Source organism: Megalops cyprinoides, chromosome 13 (genome assembly GCF_013368585.1).
Source record: "Megalops cyprinoides isolate fMegCyp1 chromosome 13, fMegCyp1.pri, whole genome shotgun sequence".
In the NCBI taxonomy this organism is placed as follows: Eukaryota; Metazoa; Chordata; class Actinopteri; order Elopiformes; family Megalopidae; genus Megalops; species Megalops cyprinoides.
The window spans coordinates 26,237,446-26,256,476 of record NC_050595.1 but is presented as its reverse complement, the minus strand read 5'-3'; the positions used below and the strand labels follow the sequence as shown (position 1 = coordinate 26,256,476).

The 19,031-nt window shown below is 49.0% G+C and overlaps 1 protein-coding gene across 4 annotated transcripts in view; it reads right to left on the bottom strand.

The window, feature by feature from the left end:
• The window catches only part of tcf12 (transcription factor 12), a 99,226-nt gene that overhangs the window by 43,579 nt on the left and 36,616 nt on the right, over positions 1-19,031 (bottom strand). The window lies entirely within an intron of this gene.

Here is a 19,031-nt window from a genome sequence, read left to right as displayed (position 1 = left end):
GCGCGCTGCAGGGCGGAGAGGCTACATCAATGTCACCCCCCCCCCCCCCACCACACCCCCGCGAAGAGAGGCGCTCGCGAGCCGCCGTCAGGAGGACAAATAAAACATGCGGAGCGCACTCAGATGAATCATGCTCTTCACGTTATCTAAACTCAGCAGTTTCCCCCCTCTGGAAAAAATGTGAATCGCACGTAAAATGATAAACAACTTTAACAACATCATACATTATTCTTGTCAGATTTTCAAACACTGTTGGAGCAAACGCCGCATTGAAACTAAATTCTGTTGACTCTGGGGAAAGGTAAATATTTTAGTAAGGAAAAAACCTTGCGTGGCAGGGGTATTCTGTTCCCCCCTGCCTAATCTTAATGTTTTTTAAGTAACGGAAAAGGAAAATAATGGTTTACTGTATTGGCGTGTCTGTACAAATAGTTTGAAAAGTCGGAGAGTTTCAATTTCTGGATCTATCACGATCGGTTTGAAAAATACAGGCTTCCCTGCGAGCTACGGATCTATACAAAAGCAGTAACAGCAGCAAAACACAGAGAGCGGGGGGAAAAAAAAAAATCAAGAAAAGTGGTTTAACTGAAAAAAAAATGTTTCCTTTGTGGTGTCAACAGAAGCTGATATGATATAACATTTCTGGGTTACCTCTGCGACAGAGACGCATTTAGTTCAGGGATCTCTAATGTACACCACACCGCAGAGACGCCGCAATGGGACGAGACACCTGTCTTATGCCAGTGAAAAGGTTAAGCAGTGAAAAAAAAAAAGTTTTTTTTTTTTTCTCATCCTTCCTGAGCTGCTCAAATGCAGAAGCTGTACCGGTTTCATTCATGCTTTTCATTTCTCAGAAGGGCCTGTGTCGCTCAGTGTAACATTCATCCAGTCCTGCACGTTTTTGTCACAGGCTAGCACGCACACTCTCTTTCAGTGGTGAATAATTTATTGTGCAGGCTGTTGTTTTAGACTGTGCCAAGGGTGTGAGACACACTAATAAAATAAGAAAAAGAAAAAAAAAGAGCCCTCTCCTGTTTCTGCTGGTTTCGAGGTAGCCTCGGAGCAGCGCTGAACCTCTGGAGGCTAGCCCAGCCAAGCCAAGCATTATAACAAGCTGGGGGACCTCGGCATAACCTACAATGCAACTGAAACCGAGGGGGGAAAAAGCCCTGGGGACCCAAACTGTAAACAGGCGTTTAGCTGTTTAGCGCACCGACACGCATGGATGTACAGGGCCAAGAATAAAGCCCTGGTAAACAGAAAGATGTTCCGATTCTCAAGCCACTGCACTCAGTCATTACTGTGTTTACAGCAGGGGCCTGCGCAGAGACGAGAGGGGCACCGACACCGCATCAACTCCGCATGTAATTAGACTTCAGCGCGGCTGCCTCCCCAGGTCAGGACTTAATTATGTTAGCCGCGGTGAAGCTTTACCTTCGCTAAATCATACAAATAACACACACATACACGTGTGTACACACACATGCACGCACATGCTCTTCTGGCTGGAAGTGTTTAAATGTGGAAACCCTACCAGCATATATTTCAGAGAATAAATCACTTAAAATCCACTTTGTTCAGGATGTTTAAGCATTGATAACACAAGGATTTTGTTGCTCTAAGAAATAATATACTTTTAAACGTTTGAAGGTTTGTTTATGAAACGGTTAACATTTACCATTGGTTGGTAAAATTATCAGAAGGTTGAAAAAAGGTGGAGAATATTTTTAGAGACTGAAGAAAAAAAAACATCTGAAATAAATTTGGGAATAAAACAGAAATCGACTAGGCTGTGTGGGGAAAAAAAAAGATGAAAAACAATCACAGAAACATAAAGACATGACACATAAAAAGAAAAGGGAGGTGGTGGGGGGGGGCAGGGGGGGTCGCTCATCACATACATTGATGCACAAAATGAAAGCACCTGCCTCACCCTCCCCCTGTAAAAACCTCTCTTGTCTTGGAATGCTAAAAATCAACAATGTAAGACAGCCCTTCCACTGCTATTGCAATTTGTTTAAGTGTTACTGGCGAGTGTTTGTGCCAAGCCCGCTGCTGGCTGCGACGCCGATGTTTCAAGAGCCGGTGCCAGCAAGCGCAGCTGCGAAGCCCCCGATGCCCCCCCCCGCCTTTCTCGAACCGCTCCCCGCAACTCCCCCCCCCCCCACACACACCCCCGCTTGCCTGTGAGCGCGCCAAATTGCTCGTTCGGTTGAGAGGGGGGGAGAGAAGGGGGGGGTGAGGAAACGGCGAGCGCGAGCACGGAGAGAGAGAGAGAGAGAGAGAGGGAGAGAGAGATGAACTTCGGGATCCCGTGTAGAGGTCGGTGATTAACAGGGCCCTCGATGGCCATCGCCGCCCCAGCCCTCGCCTCTCTTTATCTCATCGCTCTCTCTCTCTCTCTCTCCGTCTCGCTCTCTCCATCGCCGGAGCGGCGGCGCGATCGATAGCCGGCCTGGCCCGCCGCTCCTCCCCTGCCTGTCCCCGCTGTCCCTCCGCGCGAGCCCCCGCCAGCCACCTCCCCTCCGAGCCGCGACACGTCGTACATTACGGTAGCCCCCCCGAACGCCCCCCCCCCCCCCGACAGCTTGATTAATGGCGCTAAATCAGCGGGCTTTAAAGCCGCGCGCGCACGCCGGCCCGTGATTTGTGGGACCGGGGGGGCGCTGTGCGTGCGAGGGCAGGCTCTCCTCCGCGGCGTTTAGCCAGGCCATCGGGGTGCGCCCGCCGCCGCCGCCCGCTACGGCACCTTTACCCTCAGTACCGTCCATGCAAGGCTTAGCTTCACCTCCGCTATCTACACTCCCATCATGAGAAACCTCTCACACGAGGACAGTCTGTTTGGACAAAAACAGAAATAAAATGCAACAGTTAAACACGGTGCAATGCAGAGTGAGCTTTTACCTTGGATTGAAGGAGAGACTTAAGGCAAATAACGTATTTCAATGGAAACAGACCTTTTCATTGTAGGAAAAAAAACATTTGCGGTGATCGTGCTGCACTGCAAAACTAAAGCAACACTCTGAGCACCCGTGACCTCAGTAACCTTCCTTTGCGGATCTTAAGCCTACCTAACACAGGCTCAATCAAACTGAGTTTTTCACCATAAAAAGCAAGCAGGGTAATGAAATCCTCAGTGCTGTGAACCTCTGTAACAATCCCATGCCTGTACATTCAAATCTGAGGAACATTGCTGAGACAGACAAGATAAATTAAAAATGTATTTCTCTGCATTTAACATTTCTGATGCATAAGATTAGTTACCCATCATGACAATGCATTACTGCAACCTGGCACCAATACTGAGTCAAAGTAAAGAATAAGGGCACACATCAGCACCCTGGGGCTATTTTAAACAGACGGAGAAGGTGCTCTCCTGGCAATAACGCCAAAACGAGGATGGGAGAACTGGGGGATTACAGTCCTCAGGTACTGCGGGAAGACTTCAGAGGACACTGAAGCACCCCCTCCTGCCAGTCCCTGTGACTACAGCACCATAATCCTCCACAACAGAATAAAGCTATGTTGTATTTGTATTTATATTCCGCCTTCTGGGGTATGCCATTTTTCCAACTAAATCAAAGTACTATTTAATACTGTGCCAAAAAAGAAACAATGACTCTATTTAAATCAATTTTGTTTAAGAAAAAATGTTAGCAAGTTCACTAATTATTGCAGGCATTATCTTAACAGGGAAAAATAAACTACAATTACCCTTAAAATAAACATTTACTGGCATACAACACTCAGTGTAATAAAAGCATGTGTTGTTATATGTCAGAGGTAACATGGAAAGGAAGAGGTAATGGAGGTTCTTCAAAAACAGGTATTTGTAACAAAGCACCTAAAAAAGTGACAATAATCAGGCTTCAATGTGATATTACAGGGGTTAATCTAACCCAGAAACCCACTGAACACAGCAAGTGGTTTCTGGGACATTGAAGGAGCTGTAAAAAACTAACATTAAGCAAAGGGAAAATGACCAGTTAGAGTCAAGACATTAGACAATATGGTTCATTTCAAACTGTCTCAAACTTTTAAAATGGTTAAACTAGACCACATGCAGCAGTCAGCATGGGCAAAACATTTGTTGATAAAATGCGCTCTGTACAGCTGGGCCAACCTCATTCGACAAACACACTTTCATCAAAACACACAATACTTTTCCATTTCCACCAGACATAACTCAATTTCCTGAATATAAAGGCCCCTATAATAACCCGCATTTAGACAGCCCAGAACACGACACAAGCCATTAAACCGTAATTCCCTCTTATGATCCACTGAAGTCTGCAACGAGAGCATATCCATCAAAGCCAACCAACATGTTGCAAGAAAACATTACGGGGGGGAAAAAAAAACACAAGGAGACCCATTTTAAATGAGCCATTCCAGGCATGAAACTTTTCATGGCATTAACCATGCCTTGTCTATTTATCTGCTAACGCAGGACCACCTTATCAAAGTGCCGCATTCCTAGTTTCTTTAATATCATTATTGCTCTGTGTTCTCCGCAGGTGCAGCCGAGATACATAAAGCAATATTCTCCCACTGTTCCATTTTGTGATTCTTGTCTGTGACAGTTTTGTTTTTTCGACCGGACAGCTCCAAGACCGCAACTGAATGATGGAACCGAGAAGGAATAAATCATTCTCGCATCCAGAAATACACCGGCGCGATCCAGGTGCAGACATGCTTGTCCATCTATAATAGTTCCCCATATCAGCACCGAGGCAAATCCCTGACACATGCAACAGAAATACTAATAACAATAATCCTGCTTAATCCTGCAGCTATCGCTGCGAGTGATCTAAATATAGCTGACATCTACAAGGGTAGTCATCCCGGATAATGGAATATGCTAAGCAAATTGGTAGTAATGAAATAACGAGATGCCAATTGTTTTGCAGAATGCAATGCTCTGCTCGCAATTCCCCGGCATTCATTGTATATTAATGTGGCACAGCATCCTGCAGTATTCTCCCCTGAATTGATTGCGGCGGTTTTAAGTGTTTCTTACCAGCAGTGCTGTGAAAGTGCTAGTTCAGAGAACGTGTTAAAAATTACAGTACTGACACAGTGCGGCGGCGAAGGCATCTGTCAAAATAATGTTTCAAACCGCGTGTCTAGCATTAACTGCCTGTACCGGTCTCTGAGAGGTAAAATTATAACCGTATAACCGGAGCTGAAACAGGGCCTGTGCGTTCCTTATGTAACAAATGAGTGTGGGTGTTCTGAAAAGATCACAATAATAATGACACCTTGATGATAGCTTTACCTTTATAACAAACTTGGATTGTGTAGTGAAAAATGCAATGCATGACATTTTGAGAGGGCTGCACAAGAACAGGAGGTTGTGAAATACTGAAATGGCGACCCAGGGAGCTGCCGGTATCTAAAGGTACAGTGGACCTCTTTCTGGGGAAAATGCATCCGTATTGATTGGAGCACCGAGGCTCTGTGCTGCTTGTTTTGACAGGTTGAGAGGTGGTGACCTAACCGTCTCCGGGGACCAATTCGAAATGCGAACCGCAAAAAAAAAAACAAAAAAACAGCCGATTAGCGACCGCGTTCAGCGGGGAGGAAGGCGCATTCCTGGACTGTCTGCTTTTCCTGGCTGAAAAGCCTCCCTTCCTACCAAAGACCTGCAATCTCCTCCTTCCATGGCATGGGTGTGCAGTAAAATAAAAAAAAAAAACAAAGACGCAGGGGACAGGGAAATAAAAGGGGTAACGCCGAATCCAAACCGACGTTTCCTGCGCTTCCTTTCCCCCCCCCCGGGTACGCTCGGAATCGGCCCGCGCTCCTGTCCGCGCCTTCCCGGTCCTGGAGACCCAGCGCCATCCGTTATCCCTGTCAGGTTAATGTTGCGTGTTCAGCCATATGGCAGAGCTGCACGCGCAACAAAGGAGATTCCTTCAGCTCCTTACAATCAGCACTTTCGGCTGTCCAGAAGACTGACAGAAATGGCTTTATTGTGTTTGCTGCGTTTCCTGTCAACGTCCGCGGCAAAAACAGGAAGGGAGGCGGGAAAAGGAAAGGTTGTGGGGGCGTCAGAGACAGGCGATGCCGCTGCACGTGGAAGGAGGGCAAAGGCATAATTTTGGGAGGTCTCCCCTTTTACTTTTACTAATATTCAATTCAAGTACCCCAGTGACAACTCTCGACGCGTGGCTGCACCGAGCCTGCCTGGCCACTCAAGAGTGAACCTCACGATGAAGACCAAACCACACAGACGATTCTCTTCCCTTCTCTGCCAGGGCTGGATCTTAAATGGATCCCTTTTGCTTACAACCGTCCGTCCTGTTGCAGAGGCTTTGATGTTCCAACAGGTTCCCTCTTACGGTTAACAAAAGCCGGTTTGAAGCAAGGGTAAGGGGGAGGGGTCAGGGATAAGCTAACAGCCTCCAACTCTCCACCCCCACCTCGCCCTCCTCTGACCCTCCTTTCGTAACGCAGCACCGCCCACGTCCCGCCCACGCCCAGGTACCACCGCAGCCAAGGGACGACCAAAGCCCGCACCCAAACCGCAGAGAAGGCACCCTCTCTCTCTCTTTCTCCCTCTCTCTCTCACGCCCTGAGCTCAGCATCAATTTCTGTTAATTACAGCCTTGTCAGCAACGCGATTATTCAAACAGCTCATGCAAATGTTAATGAGTTCTTATTTGCATATTTATTTTTTCCTTTGTTGAAATGTCATTGATTATTACATTCTACGATGATGAATGCCTCCGCTGATGCGCTCTGATGTGTAATTAGTCATTAGGTGGAATGAATAGATCAATTAAAAAGAGAGAGACTGGGATTAAGAGAAATCAAACAAGGAAGGATCTGAAGAGAGAATAGCGCAGTCTTCTAAAGGTGAGTCATGCGCTAACAAATAAAAGGCCTCTCTCTCTCTCTCCTCTTTAATGGCGGCAGCAGGGCCCCTCCCCTCGCCTTCCCGTTTACAAGACGCACATGAAACGCCAAACCCGTATCGGGTTCCCGACGAGGACGCAGATTCAAAACACTCAGCCGGATCAAAGATAACCTTTGTTATTATTCACATCATTTAGCCTTTCAAAATCAAGTGCAACCGCCCTCCCAAAACGACTCAAAAGAGAGCGGAGTTTCCTGTCGGTCCTTCCTCCTGCAAGTCAGGGAGGGAGGGGGGTATTTTACGATTATTTAAAACCGCTAAAAATCGTTCGCCCGGGTCGCCGTTTGCCTATTCAATTTATTCAGCATTGTTTAAAGGAAAAAAAAAAGGACAGGGAAAAAATGTTTTCATGTGGCCTTTGCTGTTTCGGAGCTTAACTATCCTCCAGCCAGTACTTGCTATTCACAGATGAAGCAAAAAAAAAAAAAACACATTACTGCAGACCAGATGGGAACATTCCACATGACCAAACCAATCAATCACCTTGGTGGGACGCAGGTGCGACACAGGCGTGCAGCAACACACCATTTCACAGCCTATCGGCCACAAACACATGGTCACCAATCAATGGCACCCTAAGGACCTGCGGGAGGGAGGGGGGGGGTGGAGGGAAGGGGGGGGGGGCGGTCCTCCAGAGCCCTACTGGTTCATGGCTGATGACTTCATAATTACACATCGGGCCTCACTGGAGGATACCGACCGCCACTCTAACAACCCTCCCTGGCAGCCACCGCCGCGCACATGCTAATAGCGAGGGAAGACGGGCGATCGACACGCAACCACAACCGTGCTCTCGCTCTCTCTCTCTGACGCGCACACACGTGGACATGGGAGGGTGGAGGGGGGTGGGCAAGATCCACGGAATGACAGGAACATCAGGGGGACGAAAACACAAGCTCCGCGGCAAAGAAAAATGTACCTAACAGGTTATGGGAGGGGAGGAAAAAAAATTCTTTCATGCCCCAGGGAGGATATTCCATTCAGACTGGGATCAATGACAGCATCGCTCTTTGTGCCACTTCAAAGTTTGTACGCGCACGCCTGGCATCTGACAGGAGCCAACTGGAAAACAATGAGACGTCAGGGCGGGCAGACGAAGGACGGGGTGGGGGGGATGAGGGGGGGAGTTCTGATGCACCGCTTGGTCATGAACCCTCCGCTGGCATATTCTGTTACACAGAGATCCCAGCCAGGCCCAAAGATAGGGGGGGTGGGAGAGCACAAAGAGAGCCAAAATAATAATCACGATTCTGAAAGGGGCTGATGACAGTTTTAATATGCGGGAAGAGTTGACGCAGAGAAGAAATGGTGTGGGCGTTCCAGGAAAAGGGGACACGCTCTGTGTTTATTTAATGTTTAACCCCCCCCGCCGCCTCCGCCGGTCCCCTGGCAGCCGGGAGAGGCTCCGGCAGGGGCTTGCCGCGTGTTGAGTGACGGCGGGACAGCCCCGCGACGAGCTCGCGCCCGGCTTCCAATTACGGCGCGTTCCGGAGCACCTCATTCACAGAGCTTCCTCGGGGGCCCCCACGCCCGTCCCGCTCTCACCGCGGCTCCCTGGACGGGCGCGGGCCCGGCCCGCTCCGAAAACCGACCGTGCGCGACACAGATAAGGCGGGAAGGAGCCGCGGGCCGGGGGGGGGGAGACGGCGGCTGACGGGACCCGACGGAGAGTGCCATTTAAAGGAAGCAGAACAGACAGCCGCACGAGGAGAGGTACGGGGAACAGACAATGACAGAATATAAGGAGAGTGAATGAGAGCGTAACTGCAGGCCACTAACGCATGCGGCGGGATTCACGTCCAATCAAAACACAGCGCCCGGGGCCTAGTGGGGTAGCAATGAATAAAAGAATATGCGTGTAATAAAATATTTAATATGAATGAACAGGACAAAGTGGGGAATTAGCGCATACCCAGGGGACGCATGCTGTGTGCTGGTTAAACCCTGCAGGTTGTATTATATTACACACAGAGCCGTTTATATGGATTCCCTCCGCAGAGCGCGGAAATAAATAAAGACACACTACAGTGTTTATGTGCCGCTTTTCCCGGGGCAAGCGTTGAAATTCTGCACATTCAAAAATGTAACGCGATTACCGTGACTCATCTGCTGGATTCATTCCTCTTTTATGAATCAGAGCGCCCCGGTTGTCTTCAGCCCGGCTCCCTCAGCGCTGCTTCCCGCTGCAGAGCTGCGAGGCGCCACCTGAGACCCTGCCACCAGGTGTGCGGAGCACGTGAGTGTGAGAGCGCCCCCCGGCTGCCCGGAGGACCCGCCTGTCTAACAGGTGGTGCGTGGGCCACCAGCATGGCTCCTCCCCCCCTCAGTCCTTATTCACCCCCCCCCCCCCCCACACACACACACACACACTGAGGCCTGACTCCTTCACACCACAACTGGGCCATTCACACGGCTGTGCGGAGCATTATTTTTTCCCACGGAAACTGACGACAGTAAAAATGTTACTGGGTAGACTTTGATTCACGGTGAAGTAGTCAAAGCTTAAGTAACAGAAAGGCCAGAGAGACACACTCCCGAAGGCATCTGGAGAGCAAAACAGGAGGCCGTCTGTCACAGGGGTTAACAAGAGGTGCCGGGACTTCATTTGTTCCACTGGCAGAAGTCTTTCCTTATGAATCACTGCTCTTCATTTTAGCAGCTCTATTTAACAATCACAAATAATTTTATGGGTATCAGCAGCAAACGTGCCGGGGGCACAGAGTCGGAGAGCAGGAGAGAAGAGAGAGCGAGGGTTGCAGACAGAGGGAGAGACAGAGAGAGAAGAGCCAAGGTGATGTTTCTTTAGTACCCACTCATAACCTGAAAATGCTTCCCTACCAGCGTCTGTGTTCTCTGTAAAAAGCAAACTGGGTTAAACAGTGGCGGCTCATATTTCACAGTAAAACACTGCCTCCGCATCGCTCCCGAACCCTTGCTTGCAACTATGAATATCGAAGAACGCTTTTTGAACTGCCTATCAGCATTACCGTGCTTTCTATTCCAGAAATGTTTGCTCTGACTCAAAATAGAAGGTGAAGGAGGAGGGAGGACAGAGACATTACTGGCTAAGAGGGCCTCTCTCTGAAAGAAAGAGCTGACACACTTCACAGGACAGTCACGGTGGAGGGAAGAGGGGGAAACGGAGGTGAAGAAGAGGGAAGAGCAGGGTAACGATAAAACAAGGAGGCTTCACAGAAATCCGGCGCGGCCTTTACAGATATCTGGATATCTGTTTAAATTTATTGCAAACATTACCCTCCTCATTACCGTTCTTCTGAGAGCTGTTTGTGTTATTAGGTGCGGCTGAAGTGTTTGATGGTGCCCGCGCACGTTCTGGCCCCAGACATTAGGCGGAGATTAGAAACAGCTGTAATTTCGGCGAGGTGGGTCACGCGCCCTCCTCGGCCCCCTCTCTCTCGCAGGGGCCTGGCCCGCCCCTCAGCCCTTCCCTCCTCTGAGGATAGGCAGCCTCTGCGGGCCCCGGCCAGGCCTGCCTCCGCTCCCTGCTCTGCATACAGCTGATGTCGTGCAGCTGGGCAGCCTCACGGCACAGAGCACAGGGGTCAGCGCGCAGGAAGGGCGGGGCCCGAGGAGGGGCCGGGGCTCTGGAGGGAGGGGCCCTGGGGATCCGGCGAGAGGGTGACTGTGCCCTTTCTGCTCGTCTCCGGCTCTTCACGCTCCGCCGAGCGCAGTGACAGATAAGCAGAGCCCCGCAGCTCAGCTGGAGGATGGGCTGTAACTGCTACACTTCAGTCTGCCTCCTCCCACCTCAAACACGGCCCGCAGCGGGAGGGGGGGGGGGCCTCCACCTCCTCCTCCTCCCTCTCCACCTCCTCCTCCACTGCTCACTCCTCAGCGCATGTGTAGTGTATGATTTAGGGACATGGTAAATCTATCACTACATAAAACAGTATGAAAACATACCACATGCACACCATACACAGCAAAGCAAGTTCATGCCAAGTGCGTGAGGCAGACTCCCATCTACGACCCTCCTTGCAGGCTGCGGCCGCGCTGTGTTAAGGGAGGGGGGCTCGTGTTTGTTCTGCGGATTCCGAGGTTTGTGCCAGTCGGGCTCGAATTACCTCGCCCTAGTGGGCTCGGCCGTGCCGCACAGGGGCTCCGCCCAAAGAGAAGCGGTCTCCCTGCAGCTGTCTGGGCCAGCCGCCCAATCGCGGAGGAGCCGGCGAGCGGGGGTTGGTGGGCTGAAACCCAGAGGAAAGCAGGGCCCGGCGCTGAGAGAGAGATGAAGCAGGCTTGCGAAAACGATGCCCGGGGGAGGAAGCGATGGATCCGCCGAGCTGAGAGGCCTGACGAGAGCGAGAGCGAAGAGGGGAGGAATGCGAGGACTCTCTCCCGGACAGGTGCGCCGCTATTGGTCAGACCAGCGCAGCCTCGGAGAGGGAGGGCTGGGGGATCGTACAGAGAGACGGAACTCTCGTCACCTGGGAACCCAACAAACACTGACAGAGTGGGAACGGGCTTCGGAGCGAACCGTCGGGGCGAGAGATCCTGTGGAGAGCGGATGATGTAACCGCAGAGCGGAGCCGAGTGCTCATTAAGAAGCTGCAGTCGGCAATAAACCAAACGCCGCTGACAGACGTCAAGGTCGAGGCAGAGGACCTAAAAGCCAATGCCAGTGACAAAGCAAAAAAAAACTGCAGGAAGAAGAGACCGAATACAGCTACGCTACTGCTGAAGACAAAAACAAAAGTAAAAAACCAGGAGAAGGATGGAAACGGACATAAAAACTGGAAACTGCACTTCGCCCAGCCACCTGCACTTGTTGCTGACCGCGTAGCAGCGGAAACAAGTAACGCCAGAATATCAAAGGAAAGACCACGACTACCTCAACAGTGATAGACTTCAACTGAATCAAACTCCCCATAGAAACTTTTCAGACATCCTTATATCTGGATGAAATTAAAAAAAGGAGGAGGTTAAGATGGGTTAAGATGTTAATGCCGGGACATGAAGAGTCATACTACCATTCACTGAAATACAGATAATTAAGAAAACCCTCCAGCTTTCAGTAAAGACTGAAATCTAAAGCCTCCTGCACTGCAGAAGTGGAGAACTGAACTCATGCAATTAAAAGAGGTTGAAAAGCTTCATATATAAATATTGAAAATCTGGGGGCCAAATAAGTTCAACAATCTGAATTTACTGGGAAAGGGGCAACAGGGTACTAATAAAGATACACTGAGCTAGCAGTGGATACTGAATTAGACAAGTTTAAAGAGGAGAAGCTACAGATACAGTAACTAGATTATAACCCACAAGGACAGAGTATGAGAGGTTTACCTCAAGGTCTTTCACAAACCTTGGAGACAAATAAAGAAAGTCTGTATAGAACTTTATGTCTGCTCGAGTCGACAACTACAGCAGCAGCACTAACCTCTCCCACCCAAGGGGGGGGGGCTCTGAGAATGATGGTTGGGAGGGTGTGTGTGTGTGTGTGTGTGTGTGTGCGCATATGTGTGTGTGTGTGTGTGTGAACAGGAGCATCAGCCTGGGTGAGCAGCTGTGCAGGATAGAGAGGGAGAGAGAGAGACACTGAGGGAGGACAAGTGAGACTGAATGAGTGAGTGAGTGAGAGAGAGAGAGGAGAGAGAGCGAGGGGAGGGAGGGAGGGAGCAGCCTTCCCAACACCTGTGCCCCACGCTGCCTTGCTAACAGTGGGCATACCTGAGCTGCACCTGGCCACAATCACTGCCACAGCTGTCTTAAACAGGAGGGAGGGGAGAGGGGGCTCTCGAGGGAATGTGTGCTGGGAGAGAGAAGAAGAAAAAAAAAACGCCAGCAAGCGGACACCTGCTTCAGTAATGACGCGCTGGGGACGTTCGCTTGATGTGGGATTTGGCACGCTATGATAAGCCTTAAGGAACAATTAAAAATAAAAAGGAGGAAAAGAAGTGCAACTCATACTCTGAAAGAGATTGATTTTTTTCCCCCTGTTGCACAAAAGGCAGGGAAAATGCATCTTGGCGCTGCCATCACACTCCCCGCGCAGAAAAACCCTGGGCTACGAAATGCTCGGCACACTTTGCATTGTCGCTAAACGACTGCATAATTTAATTTCCTGGAAACCCATTAGGTTTCATCAAAAGGAGATGAAAAACAGATGAGAACAATTCTTCTGTGTAAGGAGAATTCATTTAGCACAAAGACCAGAGAGAGCGAGAACCAACTGCAGCAAGTTCACTGCGGGCAGCGGGAGAGGAAGAAAATTTCAGCATTTAGCAGTGGAGCTCTGTGCTTATTGTTTTCTTAAGGGCATGCAATCAAAACGAAAGCTGACTGAAGTTTTTAACGACTGCACTCCTACACTGTTCAACATACAATATCACAAAAGTACCAAAATAAATGATATCACTTTTAATCATAATTATTAATGTTAAAAGTTATCCATATAAATTAAAAAATATATACTTTTTAATCCAGTTACCGTTTTAGCCTGAATGAAGCCGGATTTTTTCCTCAAAATATGCATTAAACTCTATATTTGCAGGCTAATCAAAATGGCTAATGCTAATGCAACGTGGTAAACAGTGACTATGTAAGTGACAGCAGTGGATAAAGTATGAATTTAGCAGCCGTGGGATGTATCTGGCATTGGATAATGGATATAATGGATGGACCACAGAGCCATGTCAAAAAAGTGGATCAAAAGCTGGGTAAGTAACTAAGGGACTGAAAAAGGAGACATTATGTCAGTTTTAAAAGTGCAGTACTTTATGAAGCAGAAGCAAAAGAATAACTGTTGCCAATGATAAGCATGCACACAAATTATAATTAAAACTCAATTTTTGTTTTTTTACAAACATCCAGTCATATCGCTGCACTAAAGGATACAGGCACAGCATGTAGCTGTTCTTAGATTTATATACTATCCAGCCAGTGAGCAAAAAAGCCGACCAAAACAGAAGCAACAGCAAACTAGTGTGGACACTGGAACCACATAACCATTTCAGTACTCTCCTTCTTAAACTTAATTCAGTCTGTCTTATATGGATTTCCTTTCAGCTTTAGTCGACCAATTTGGGATGTCCAAATCGAATTTTAGCCCTGTCCCCGAGGAAGGGAAATAAACCTCAGAGGCGATGAGGTAAACAAAGGCATATAAGCACTCCTTCAGCTAGAGAGAGGACACGAGTTTCTTCATCTCGAACTGTTCAACGCAGCACATTTCGGCTGTGTTCGACAGGTCACCAGGACCGCGTCTCTGCGCCTCCTGGGTCGTGCAGTGGGTGTTCTGCGTCAGATCCCCGGGGTCTGATGTGGGAGCTCCGTTCCTGGAGGACCGCGATGTGAGCCGTTTTCCATGGCTGGAACACAGGCCCGGGGGTTGACCTGGTGGGACCCCAGCCGCACAGGTACGGGAGGCTGGTTTACCCAGCGGGGAGGGGGCCCATCTGTCTGGAGACCTGCGGGCTCCCGAGCGCCAGGCCTGCCTCTCCACGCTCTATTAGCTGCAACTTAATAGATTTAATCAGCCTGGAGATACCGGGAGTGTTTAAGGGACTTTCAGTGTGATCCCTGGGAAAATGATCAACACCAGGAACATTGCTGGGGTTTGCACAACTATTGTAAAGGCAGCAATGATGCCACTCAAGTTTCTGTTGTTTCATCACGAAATGAAAGCGCAAAAACAAGCTCCAAAAAATTAACGTGAACAAGCAAAGCTAAAATGCATACTTGTTTAAGCTATGGTCATCTGCGCCTGTTGGTCTCTGGCTGTGTTTGGTGAGGCATTTCTGACAACATTGCCCAGCATGTACAAAGAGGAATGTCTCTTATGAGGTTATCAAAGTTCGGCACGACCGGTGCAATGACAAACTAGCTACCTATTTTGCTCACTAGCTCACAGACAGACTTCTGTAAGGCTAACAGATCCAGGCACGACGTTTGTCTAAGATTGTAGCTTTACATTCATCTGGGTTTGCCAGTGACAAAGCCCTTTCCCTTAAAGGTAGCCCGCTGGGGGGAGGCGTCTGTTTTCGTCACTCTTTCATCAGAGTAACAGAGGTAATCCCTGAGAATTGTGCTCACCAAACCAATCCTAATAAAAGCAGGGATAAATGCATGATGAAGACGCTGGTAATAGGGTGGAAGCGGATTATAGTAATGCAACACGCCCGGCCAGGCCCGGGGAACGTGCTTCATTCAGAGCAGCAACTCAGCACAGATAAAAATACTAACCCCCGGCACATGGCCCACGGTGTCGGACACGCAGGCATGCTGCAAGGCGGGGGTTCATCGCAGCGAACGTGACACGCGGAGACAAAACGCTCACATTAACCGCGCCGTAATCTGTTCACACTAATGAAGAGGCGCTCGGCGGGAAGGAGGAATGAAAGGCAACAAAAGACGCAGGAAGCGCTCCTCGGCGGAGGCCCCGAGATGTCCTTGTAAGACATTTCCTTCTCTCCTTGTCTTTTGTTCCTTTTGATGCTGAGCCATCAATGTGGAGGAACGTGAGAGAGAGAGAGAGACGCCCGCCTGGTGATGTGGAGCTCTGGCTCACAGACGCCTCCTCAAAGGCAGGGCTGTCTGTCACGGGCCTTCCTGGTCAGGACGCCTCGCACACGACTGTAAGTGTGCTCTTTGAAACCTCCCCATTTGGCTGCGTCCCTTGGGGGGGGGGGGGGGGGGGGGGGGGGGGTGTTGTTGTGAGGGTGCGGGGGAGCCAGCAGACGGGACACGACAACGGTCCCGTCAGTGAGGACAGGCCACTGCTTACAGGAAGGGGTGGATGGGATGAAGGGTAGTGAGAGAGGATCTGAAAGAGGCCATAAGGATCTGAAAAAAAACAGTGCCAATACAAAACCTGAACACAAATGTTCCAAGGGTGGCCCATAGAATTGTGACTGTAGGTGAAGCAGGTGCAGAGTCAATGGACCCATCTAGACCAGCACCTGTGCCCCCCACCCCACCTCCCTACATCAGCCACACCCCTGTACCCCTTGTCTTCCTTCACCACACTGATCAACAAGCTCGCAACCCCTCAAATTTCCTCTGAGGCTAAATTTCTGTAGAGCTTTACAAAGATGGTTCTAATTCCCATGTCCTTCTGAAGAAGGAAGAATAACCGGGGAGTCTTTCGATTATAACTGTCAAAGCTGACAGCTAAAATCACAAGTCTACAGCTGTGATGTGCGCAAATACAAAAAGAGGCAAATTTGTAAGAGAGAGAGAGAGAGAGAGAGAGAGAGAGAGAGAGACGATAGCTGTGAGCACACAGCCAAAAGTGAGGGACAAACACGCCTCTTTTTCCCAGGATTCCACAGTTTCTCTGGATTCTTAATTTGAGGTTTGAATGACAGCAACCACTATTAGGCGCTTAAAAAAGACATGCGGGTGAAAAAAAAAAAAGATGCAGATCGCTCACTGCTGCGAACTGAAGCCACAAACTGTTAAAAGCAGCCATGGTCATGGCACTCAGAAGCTGAAAAGACATCTCCAGAACCTGATAAATCACCGACCGGGGAACAAAAAGCAGATCAATGAAGGGCCACAACAATGACACAACCCCGAAAATCCATTCGACACATCATGAAAGCCTCAACCTTGTACGGCACAAAGCCTCTACAACACAGCTCCTCACACTGGGCCCTTTATTCCTGCAACTGTGTCTTAAGTTGAAATGTTTAACGTTACAAAAAAAAAAAAAAACAAATGACAGTCTTCTACTTTTTCCCTGAGAGTGTGCAAAGGGATTAGGGAGTCTGAATCAAAGTGGAAGTATTACGGCACCGCACTGTTCCACTCCTGGGTCAGTCGTTTTTTTTTTTTTTTTTCTGTTGGTGGTTTCATGAATATCAAACACTAAAGCGACTGGTGCCTGTGACCATAATGCGTTTTACCAGTAAACACGGCACGCGCTGAAGAGGCAAGATTTCCCATCTGTGTGCACTTTCTTGTTTAATCTAAAGCTGGATTAAACGTTATCGAAAACACGCTTCGGACAATGCACCCGAGTCACCCTCCCGTCCTCGGAGAGAAGGCCGCACACGAGCGGGGGGGCCGTCCTCCGCAGACCGTAAGACCCAGAACCTTCCCTTCTTTATTACTGGGACGGAAACAGCAGAACCTCCACTCTGTCTGACCACCAAACTATTTAAAAAGCTGCTATGGCTGCTTTACGGGAAAATAAAACCCTAGGAAAAGAGCTGGTTGGCTGTATCATGCCCGTAAAAATCCGCCAGGCAAGAGCCATTCGGTGTTTGGCAAGTCCAACACCTCCCATGGAGGGTGCGTTCACATATCTGCTGACTTTTCTTCCAGTAAACACAAAATTAACTTCAAGCCAATTATTATTACTATTTTTTCTATTATTATTATTATTATTAGTATTATTATTATTACTAGTGGTAGTAATAGCAGTATTATTGCTGTACGCATGTTAAATGGTAACTATACGGCACGCTGCTGATAGGTGCCCTTTAAGAGAGGCCCCTCCCCTGTGACGCCGGCTGCATGTTGTGTGGGTGCGCGTGGCCGAGCGTGCACGGGGACCGGGGCACAGGTGACACGGGGCGGTGACTCAGAGCGCTGAGCCGCGCTCCCGCCGCTCGCCGGGCCGGGGGCGTGGGCGACACGTGCCGGCCCCGCAGATCCTGGGCCCGGTGCCCGGGACGGCGCGAGGTAAGAGGATTGGAGCTGGGGCCGCGGCACGTGGCCGCCAGACCGGCTGACCCCTGGCCTGCGCCGACACGGGCCACAGCCCAGGCTCTGACGATCGGGGGCGGGGGGGAGGCTGGCGTCATCGCCGTCCCGTCAGCGGCCGCCCCCGACTGCAGATTATCCCTTCTCCTCAAACGAGAAGTGACAGCTTTCATGCATACGAGAGGCCGGACAATAAAATAAAGCAGGAGAGCGAGGAAAGGAGTCCTTTTAGTGCTTACGTACATAATATGTTTTAATACATGTTTTTATATTTATGTAATATATGTATTACTTCAACGTTTTTTGTTTGTAAATGGACTGAACTCATTGTTGTACTTGACATTTTTTTGTTTGCAACGTTTCTGAAAATGTTTACATTTCACAAGTTTCTCAGCTCTTGAGAAATTCACACCGACACACCAGTAAAATGACGAGATCTAACACAACCTTTAAAATCAGACGCAATTCCAGAAGTTCTACGGTGCATTCTAGTAGTCACAGTAATTAAAATATTGTGTCAAATAAGCACTCATTACCAGCCATCTGCTAGGCACTCAGAAAGGAGAGAGAAAAAAAAAACAAGTTCATTACTACGCACACAATGGCTAACCTTAAATAACCCCAAGCTGTTTTCAACATGCCATACATCACTTCGTTAGATGATGCAGCAGGGCCAAAAACTTCCACTCTTTAATGCTCCAATCAAATGAAATAAAATTAAAAAAACACACGCGCACACACAATATAATCAGAACAATGGCTAGCAGGCTTTGCCTCCCCTAAGCACTACTTAAGAGGACAGATTTCTTATCTAAACTAAAGCTGATTTAGACGTTTTTCAAAAGCGCTGCAGATGAGGTTTCTTGGTCATTATTTGTCAGATCTCAGACCTGTGGGATCCCACAAAAGCAAACACACAGGACACATGCTGATTATTGTCTTTTACTGTCTCCACCTGCGGAGGCATATGTCATGTCAGGTAGGCGAACGCTGCTGGTTTAACAGCGCCGAGCGCACGACCCTCACCGCACCGGCAAATTAGGTTAAATCATTACGATCTCCGCTAAGAAAGCCTGGTATGATACTCGATCGGGTTTGTTTTATTTTTGAAGAACCGCAAAGCCTTTGCTGAACCTCAGCATCCTTAGCTGCTTCTCCCTGTAATCAGATCAAACTGTACAAACTAACGAAGGAGGACAACATACCCACATCAGGGAAGGGTTATTTTTTTTCTTTTTCTTAAGAAACTGTGGACCACCAGGATTTAGATTTGGGTAATCCACTTAGATTACCATGGGCTCTGTCTTAAAACAGCAATGCTGAGATCACGCAAAAATTAGGTCACGTAAGACACTCGAGGTTTTCCCCCCTGAAAACACCACGCGTGCGATCGCGGTGCTTAATTGTATTACATCTCGCACACGTGTCCCGCCCCTTTCAT